Source organism: Garra rufa, unplaced genomic scaffold (genome assembly GCF_049309525.1).
Source record: "Garra rufa unplaced genomic scaffold, GarRuf1.0 hap1_unplaced_013, whole genome shotgun sequence".
Lineage (NCBI taxonomy): Eukaryota > Metazoa > Chordata > Actinopteri > Cypriniformes > Cyprinidae > Garra > Garra rufa.
This window is the reverse complement of record NW_027394288.1, coordinates 434,749-443,502: the sequence shown is the minus strand read 5'-3', so window position 1 is coordinate 443,502 and position 8,754 is coordinate 434,749. Positions and strand designations below refer to the sequence as shown.

The window sequence follows — 8,754 nt, the reverse complement described above, 5'->3', positions numbered from 1 at the left end:
ATGAACTGTATTCTTTTAACAGAGTTTACCTAGTTTTATCGTGTTGTTTTAAAGTCTTTTATGTGAACCTTGTAAATACACCAAATCTATTTAAACCAATTTTCTTTTATGTCTCATTCTTTTAACCACTAGTCATCTCTCACAGTTAAATCTGACCCCATTTTAGTCTTGTAACTCGGCTGATAAGGCCGATTGTTACACTTTTATGGGAGACCGCCTGGGAATACCAGGTGCTGTAAGCTTTTGCCTTTTCTTCACTATTTATATAATATGCTGGCTTTTACGGAGGCTGATCTTTAAATAGCCCACTTTTTGGAGCAGCCCTCGCTTATGGCCATACCGCGCTGAGAGCGCCCGATCTCGTCTGATCTCGGAAGCTAAGCAGCGTCGGGCCTGGTTAGTACTTGGATGGGAGACCGCCTGGGAATACCAGGTGCTGTAAGCTTTTGCCTTTTCTTCACTATTTATATAATATGCTGGCTTTTAGAAAGACGTGTTTTACCGCTCTATTTATTACAATCATTTACATGTATTATAGAGTTTTAAGTGTTTTACATGTTTTTTAGGCCATTTTATTACTCTTAACATTTTAAGTGTATGTGTCTTTAATAAATGGATGGTTGGCCTGTCATGTGACTAGACACATGACAGGAAGCAGGAAGTACAACTGTATAAGAAAGCAGCATGACAAACAAAGGACAGTCACCAAACTGTTGGATTGAGGAGTTGCTAATTTTAGAGCTCACCTTTCCATTCACCACCTGCAAACTTTGGATTACACTTTCTGTGGATTGTATATACACTGGTGGACACTCACAGTGGACTTATCAACACACTGGGGTTCTTGGTCTGTTTTTAGGGTATGGACAAATGAACTGTATTCTTTTAACAGAGTTTACCTGTTTTTAGGGTATGGACAAATGAACTGTATTCTTTTAACAGAGTTTACCTAGTTTTATCGTGTTGTTTTAAAGTCTTTTATGTGAACCTTGTAAATACACCAAATCTATTTAAACCAATTTTCTTTTTTGTCTCATTCTTTTAACCACTAGTCATCTCTCACAGTTAAATCTGACCCCATTTTAGTCTTGTAACTCGGCTGATAAGGCCGATTGTTACACTTTTATGGGAGACCGCCTGGGAATACCAGGTGCTGTAAGCTTTTGCCTTTTCTTCACTATTTATATAATATGCTGGCTTTTACGGAGGCTGATCTTTAAATAGCCCACTTTTTGGAGCAGCCCTCGCTTATGGCCATACCGCGCTGAGAGCGCCCGATCTCGTCTGATCTCGGAAGCTAAGCAGCGTCGGGCCTGGTTAGTACTTGGATGGGAGACCGCCTGGGAATACCAGGTGCTGTAAGCTTTTGCCTTTTCTTCACTATTTATATAATATGCTGGCTTTTAGAAAGACGTGTTTTACCGCTCTATTTATTACAATCATTTACATGTATTATAGAGTTTTAAGTGTTTTACATGTTTTTTAGGCCATTTTATTACTCTTAACATTTTAAGTGTATGTGTCTTTAATAAATGGATGGTTGGCCTGTCATGTGACTAGACACATGACAGGAAGCAGGAAGTACAACTGTATAAGAGAGCAGCATGACAAACAAAGGACAGTCACCAAACTGTTGGATTGAGGAGTTGCTTATTTTAGAGCTCACCTTTCCATTCACCACCTGCAAACTTTGGATTACACTTTCTGTGGATTGTATATACACTGGTGGTCACTCACATTGGACTTATCAACACACTGGGGTTCTTGGACTGTTTTTAGGGTATGGACAAATGAACTGTATTCTTTTAACAGAGTTTACCTGTTTTTAGGGTATGGACAAATGAACTGTATTCTTTTAACAGAGTTTACCTAGTTTTATCGTGTTGTTTTAAAGTCTTTTATGTGAACCTTGTAAATACACCAAATCTATTTAAACCAATTTTCTTTTATGTCTCATTCTTTTAACCACTAGTCATCTCTCACAGTTAAATCTGACCCCATTTTAGTCTTGTAACTCGGCTGATAAGGCCGATTGTTACACTTTTATGGGAGACCGCCTGGGAATACCAGGTGCTGTAAGCTTTTGCCTTTTCTTCACTATTTATATAATATGCTGGCTTTTACGGAGGCTGATCTTTAAATAGCCCACTTTTTGGAGCAGCCCTCGCTTATGGCCATACCGCGCTGAGAGCGCCCGATCTCGTCTGATCTCGGAAGCTAAGCAGCGTCGGGCCTGGTTAGTACTTGGATGGGAGACCGCCTGGGAATACCAGGTGCTGTAAGCTTTTGCCTTTTCTTCACTATTTATATAATATGCTGGCTTTTACGGAGGCTGATCTTTAAATAGCCCACTTTTTGGAGCAGCCCTCGCTTATGGCCATACCGCGCTGAGAGCGCCCGATCTCGTCTGATCTCGGAAGCTAAGCAGCGTCGGGCCTGGTTAGTACTTGGATGGGAGACCGCCTGGGAATACCAGGTGCTGTAAGCTTTTGCCTTTTCTTCACTATTTATATAATATGCTGGCTTTTAGAAAGACGTGTTTTACCGCTCTATTTATTACAATCATTTACATGTATTATAGAGTTTTAAGTGTTTTACATGTTTTTTAGGCCATTTTATTACTCTTAACATTTTAAGTGTATGTGTCTTTAATAAATGGATGGTTGGCCTGTCATGTGACTAGACACATGACAGGAAGCAGGAAGTACAACTGTATAAGAAAGCAGCATGACAAACAAAGGACAGTCACCAAACTGTTGGATTGAGGAGTTGCTAATTTTAGAGCTCACCTTTCCATTCACCACCTGCAAACTTTGGATTACACTTTCTGTGGATTGTATATACACTGGTGGACACTCACAGTGGACTTATCAACACACTGGGGTTCTTGGTCTGTTTTTAGGGTATGGACAAATGAACTGTATTCTTTTAACAGAGTTTACCTGTTTTTAGGGTATGGACAAATGAACTGTATTCTTTTAACAGAGTTTACCTAGTTTTATCGTGTTGTTTTAAAGTCTTTTATGTGAACCTTGTAAATACACCAAATCTATTTAAACCAATTTTCTTTTTTGTCTCATTCTTTTAACCACTAGTCATCTCTCACAGTTAAATCTGACCCCATTTTAGTCTTGTAACTCGGCTGATAAGGCCGATTGTTACACTTTTATGGGAGACCGCCTGGGAATACCAGGTGCTGTAAGCTTTTGCCTTTTCTTCACTATTTATATAATATGCTGGCTTTTACGGAGGCTGATCTTTAAATAGCCCACTTTTTGGAGCAGCCCTTGCTTATGGCCATACCGCGCTGAGAGCGCCCGATCTCGTCTGATCTCGGAAGCTAAGCAGCGTCGGGCCTGGTTAGTACTTGGATGGGAGACAGCCTGGGAATACCAGGTGCTGTAAACTTTTGCCTTTTCTTCACTATTTATATAATATGCTGGCTTTTAGAAAGACGTGTTTTACCGCTCTATTTATTACAATCATTTACATGTATTATAGAGTTTTAAGTGTTTTACATGTTTTTTAGGCCATTTTATTACTCTTAACATTTTAAGTGTATGTGTCTTTAATAAATGGATGGTTGGCCTGTCATGTGACTAGACACATGACAGGAAGCAGGAAGTACAACTGTATAAGAGAGCAGCATGACAAACAAAGGACAGTCACCAAACTGTTGGATTGAGGAGTTGCTTATTTTAGAGCTCACCTTTCCATTCACCACCTGCAAACTTTGGATTACACTTTCTGTGGATTGTATATACACTGGTGGTCACTCACATTGGACTTATCAACACACTGGGGTTCTTGGACTGTTTTTAGGGTATGGACAAATGAACTGTATTCTTTTAACAGAGTTTACCTGTTTTTAGGGTATGGACAAATGAACTGTATTCTTTTAACAGAGTTTACCTAGTTTTATCGTGTTGTTTTAAAGTCTTTTATGTGAACCTTGTAAATACACCAAATCTATTTAAACCAATTTTCTTTTATGTCTCATTCTTTTAACCACTAGTCATCTCTCACAGTTAAATCTGACCCCATTTTAGTCTTGTAACTCGGCTGATAAGGCCGATTGTTACACTTTTATGGGAGACCGCCTGGGAATACCAGGTGCTGTAAGCTTTTGCCTTTTCTTCACTATTTATATAATATGCTGGCTTTTACGGAGGCTGATCTTTAAATAGCCCACTTTTTGGAGCAGCCCTCGCTTATGGCCATACCGCGCTGAGAGCGCCCGATCTCGTCTGATCTCGGAAGCTAAGCAGCGTCGGGCCTGGTTAGTACTTGGATGGGAGACCGCCTGGGAATACCAGGTGCTGTAAGCTTTTGCCTTTTCTTCACTATTTATATAATATGCTGGCTTTTACGGAGGCTGATCTTTAAATAGCCCACTTTTTGGAGCAGCCCTCGCTTACGGCCATACCCCCACCTGAGGCGCTAGAGAGCAACAGGAAGTGGTTGGCAGCAGTTTGGAGAGGAAGGCTCTCCTCCATTTTGTTTATTTTTCTTTTGTTTGTATTTTTTTACTTCAAATTAGTTTTTTGTGTTTTTTTTGTTGTTTTTAAACCACCCAACAGCAGCATCTCTGCTGGCTGGAGGGTGGTTAACCTTTTTTTGCTTTTTTTCTTTAAAATGGACGGATTAATGGATAATGACACAGGACCGGCTGGAGGAACACGAATGGTAAATGACACTGGACTGGGCGGAGAGATATGCATGGCAAACAACACTGGACTGGACTATCAACAACGAGCAAGATACAGGAAAAAACAAGATGCAAGAGACAACCCAAGTGGAAAGAAATATTTGAAGGAGGCAACAGTGATTGTGAATGTGGAACATGTAAATGAGGTGAGAGCTGTGGATATTATTAAAGCAGTGACGGACAAGTGTGGAAATGGAAAAATTCTAGCGTTAAGGCCAAGACAAGGAAAAGAGTTTGAATTAACAATGGAAAAGGAGGAATCGTGTGAGGATTTAATCGATGGACTGACAATTAAAGGGGTGAACTGTGAAATAAAAAAACTGCAAAATAGAGAATACGTTGTTTCCTTCATGCACCTGCCCGTCTACCTGGATGACACTGAAATTATTGGAAAATTGGAGGGATGGGGAGTTAAACCCCTTTCAAAAATTAAAAGAAGATGCTACCCGGGCACTGAAATCGAGGATGGAACAAGGTTCCTAAAAGTAAGGTTCCCCAAAGAAGTAGCATCATTGCCTTACAGCACGAGGCTGGAAACGGTAGAAGGGTTGCAGTATTTTAGGGTGATGCACAGCCACCAGGTGAAGACCTGTAGACTGTGCATGAGCCCAGACCACCTGCTAAAAGAGTGCCCTGAGTTTACATGCTACAAGTGTGATGAAAGGGGACATTTTGCAAGAGACTGTAACGCAGTCAGGTGCCCGGAGTGTCAGCAAATTTTAAATAAGTGTGAGTGTTGGATGGAGGAAGAGGAAGGAGGCACGGAAAGTCAGGTGGACGGACAGGTGCGTGAAGGAAACAACGAGGAGGAAGGAGAAACTGGTGAAACACAAGAGGAAGGATTACAACAAAAAGAAACAGAAGGAGCAACAGGCAACCGAGAGGAAGGAGAAGAAGAAAAAGGGAACGATGAACTTAAGGAACATACAACACAACAAGACACCCACTGGACAGAAATGGAAACATTGGACACTTCTAAAAGTTTTCTGGACGACGTAGAGAGAGATGGACAAAGAATGGGAAATCAAAACAAAGAAACAGACAATGCAGAGCAAGCAAAGATGGACAACATGGGAAAAGACAGAGAGGGGAGAGGACTAATTAGAAGGAGAGCCTTAAAGGTAAAACCAAATGTGGGAAATGCAAGAAAAAAAATCATGACAAGTGTAAACAGATATGAAGTGTTAAGTGGGCTGGAGGGAGAAGATGGAGTATAATGTTTTCTAGGTATTTGTTTTTATTTCTTTTAATGGTTTTAAGTTGTGTTACTTTTAATGCAAGGGGATTGATGGACATGGGAAAATTTGAAAGACTGAAAGAAAAATGCAAAGGAGAAGATGTTATCGCTTTGCAAGAAACAAACTGGAAAGAGAGTGTGATGATGGACTATAAAAAGAAATGGGAAGGAGATATATTATATAACAATGGGGATGGAAGGCTTGGAAGAGGTGTAGCGTTTTTAATGAGGAAAGATGTGTTTAATGCAAGCAAAGTAGTGTATAAAGATAAGATAGGGAAATGTATGGTAGTAGAAGTAAATTATGAAGGACGTGGAATTATTTTAGTGAATGTACATGCACCAACAGAGGCGAAAGAAAAGAAAGTTTTTTTTAATGTTTTAAGGAGCATTATAAAGAAATATAAAGAAACAATTATGATGGGGGATTTTAATACTGTTTTTAGCAAACAGGATATGGCGGAGGGAATGGTTTTTAAATCGGACACAGGGAGAAAAGAATTAAACGAATTGATGAGAGAAAATAATTTAATAGATGTGTGGAGAGAAAGGAACGAAAAGAAAAAAGAATTCTCAAGAAGACAAATAGTGGGGAGTTTTGTATGCCAAACTAGAATTGACTTTGTTTTATGCACGAGAAATGTGGAGAATTTTATTGAAAAGATTAAATATGAAGAAACCAGTTTTAGCGATCACAAGTTTTTATCCTTTAGTTTGGACTGGAGGAAAATGCAAAGAGGGCCGGGAGTATGGATTTTAAATACACAGATTTTAAAGAATGAAGATTATGTTTCAAAGGTTAAAGAAATTATAGAAAAAGAAAAGGAAAATGGAATGTTTGAAGAGGATAGGAGATTATGGTGGGAGAACGTGAAGTTTTTAATCAAAAAATTTTCGATCAAATATTGTAGTTTAAAACAGAAATGCAAAAGATACGAAGAAAATAAAATGAAAGAAAGTTTAGAAATGGAATTGAATAAAGAAAATAAAGACATACAAAAGATAAAGGAAATAGAGGGAAAACTGAAAGAAATAGAAGAAAAACAATATGAGGGGGCAAGGCTAAGAAGCAAAGCAAAATATGTGGTGGAAGGAGAAAAATGTACAAAGTTCTTTTTTGACTTGGAAAAAAAGAGAGGAAAAGCTGAAACGATAAAAGAAATAAGAGGGAAAAATGGAGAACTTGTAGAAGAGAATAAAAAGATATTGGAGGAAATAAGGAATTTTTATGAGGATCTGTTTAGTGCAAGGGGGGTGGAAGAGGAGAAAAAAAAGGAACTGTTGAGTCAGATAAAAGCAAAAGTAAGTGAGGAAGATAAAAAAGAATGTGACCAAGAAATTAGAGAAGAGGAGATTGAAATAGCAATAAATCAACTGAATAAAAAGAAAAGTCCAGGAATAGATGGTTTGGGAACTGAATTTTATGTCTGTTTTAAAGAGGTTTTAATAAAGATTTTAAATGAGGTTTTTAAAGAAATTTTTGAAAAGGAAGAAATTAATGAAAGAACAAGGATGGGGTTAATGAAACTGATATATAAAAGGAAAGGAGAAAAAGTAGATTTAAAAAACTACAGACCAATCACAATGTTGAATACGGATCTTAAAATTTTAGCGAAGGTTTTAGCAAACAGACTAAAAGAAGTAATGCCAAGTATAATTCAAACAAATCAAGCATATGGGGTAAAAGGGAGAGATATAGCGGATATAACGATAAGTATAAGAGATGCCATATGGTATATGAAAGAAAAAAATGAAGATGGATATATTCTTAGTTTAGATTTTGAAAAAGCGTTTGATAGGGTTGAGCACGGGTATTTATTTGAGGTTTTAAGAAGATTTGGTTTTGGGGAGAATTTTATTAAATGGATTGGAATTTTATATAAGGGTGCACTAACTAGGATTAAATGTAATGGTTTTTTAACGGATTGTTTTAAAATAACACGATCAATTAGACAAGGTTGTCCGCTTTCAGCGTTATTGTATTCACTTGTATCTGAACCTTTGGGACTTGCTATAAGACAAAATGAAAGAATAAGAGGGATAGAAATTGAGGGAAATAAGGCTGAGGGGAAAATTTTTCAATATGCTGATGATACAACGATAATTGTAAAGGGAAAGGGAAGTGTTAAAGAAGTTATGAAGGTTGTAAAAGAATACTGCGGTGGTTCTGGAAGTAAAATAAATGAGGACAAAACGATATATATGAGATTTGGCAAAGCTATGGTTTTAACGGATTGTTTTAATTTTAAGGAAGTGGAAGAAATGAGGATTTTAGGAGTTTTAATGGGGAGGAATGAGAGGAAAGTAAGAGATGAAATGTGGGAGCAACTAATAGCAGATATAGAGAGAAGGTTACATTTTTGGAGATTGAGAACACTAAATTTGAAGGGGAAGGTTTTAATATTGAATGTTTTAATGGTTTCTAAACTTTGGTATGTTTTATATGTTTCTGAAATGCCTTTATGGACAGAACAGAGGTTGAAGAAATGCTTTCTTGACTTTTTATGGGAGGGGAAACCAGCAAGGATTGCATATAACACGATTTTAGGGGCGGTAGAGAAGGGAGGTTTGGGGCTAATGGATGTGGAACAGCGAAAAAATGCTCTGAGAGTGAAAATTGTTAAGAAATACCTGCAACAAAACAACAAAACTGAGTGGAAAAAAACAATGAAATACTTTTTAAACAAATGTGGGGATTTTAATATGGGGGATGGAATTCTGTGGATGAAAACGAAAATGTGGATGACGGAAGGATTACCTGGGTTTTACAGAGAAATTTTTAGTGCCTGGGGAAAATTTTTAACAAAAA

The 8,754-nt window shown here is 37.9% G+C and overlaps 6 non-coding genes across 6 annotated transcripts; all 6 read left to right on the top strand.

Moving 5' to 3' along the window:
- Window positions 1–326: 326 nt before the first annotated feature.
- Window positions 327–445, top strand: LOC141314899 (5S ribosomal RNA). The gene has a single exon (XR_012350443.1). It is a non-coding gene; the product is annotated as a 5S ribosomal RNA (ribosomal RNA).
- Window positions 446–1,246: 801 nt separating this feature from the next.
- On the top strand, window positions 1,247–1,365 carry LOC141314898 (5S ribosomal RNA). Its single transcript, XR_012350442.1, has one exon. It is a non-coding gene; the product is annotated as a 5S ribosomal RNA (ribosomal RNA).
- Window positions 1,366–2,166: 801 nt separating this feature from the next.
- On the top strand, window positions 2,167–2,285 carry LOC141314897 (5S ribosomal RNA). Its single transcript, XR_012350441.1, has one exon. It is a non-coding gene; the product is annotated as a 5S ribosomal RNA (ribosomal RNA).
- Window positions 2,286–2,369: 84 nt separating this feature from the next.
- Window positions 2,370–2,488, top strand: LOC141314896 (5S ribosomal RNA). Its single transcript, XR_012350440.1, has one exon. It is a non-coding gene; the product is annotated as a 5S ribosomal RNA (ribosomal RNA).
- An 801-nt stretch (window positions 2,489–3,289) lies between these two features.
- Window positions 3,290–3,408, top strand: LOC141315198 (5S ribosomal RNA). Its single transcript, XR_012350740.1, has one exon. It is a non-coding gene; the product is annotated as a 5S ribosomal RNA (ribosomal RNA).
- Window positions 3,409–4,209: 801 nt separating this feature from the next.
- On the top strand, window positions 4,210–4,328 carry LOC141314895 (5S ribosomal RNA). The gene has a single exon (XR_012350439.1). It is a non-coding gene; the product is annotated as a 5S ribosomal RNA (ribosomal RNA).
- The last annotated feature ends 4,426 nt before the right edge of the window (window positions 4,329–8,754 follow it).